This window comes from Lupinus angustifolius, chromosome LG11, assembly GCF_001865875.1.
Source record: "Lupinus angustifolius cultivar Tanjil chromosome LG11, LupAngTanjil_v1.0, whole genome shotgun sequence".
Lineage (NCBI taxonomy): Eukaryota > Viridiplantae > Streptophyta > Magnoliopsida > Fabales > Fabaceae > Lupinus > Lupinus angustifolius.
Window position 1 is genome coordinate 10,111,993 of NC_032019.1, and position 411 is coordinate 10,112,403.

Sequence of the window (411 nt, forward strand, 5' to 3'; positions counted from 1 at the left end):
CATCTTCTGCAGTAAGAGCTTAAATTCTGGACACTCTTCTAGGGTGTGACCAACTTTGCCATGCAACTCACAACTAGCTGAATCTTCATCTTCCACCAGCCTTTCCATCATTCCATGTTTGCACATTTCCTCAAAAATTACCCTCATGGGCATTTTTACCTCATCTGCCTCCCAAACGAATGTGCTACCATGAGTCTCCTCTACAGCATTCACACCCTGATTACCATGATTAGGTAATGGATTCCTATCTATATCTGGCACGATGGGCTTGAAATGCAGCTGTTTTGCATTGATCAGGCTTTGCACCTTATGCTTTAGAGCTCGACAGTGTTCAATGGAATGGCCAATGACCCCAGAGTGATACTCGCAAGTAACATTTGGGTTAAACCAGGCTCCGGGTGATTCGGGTAC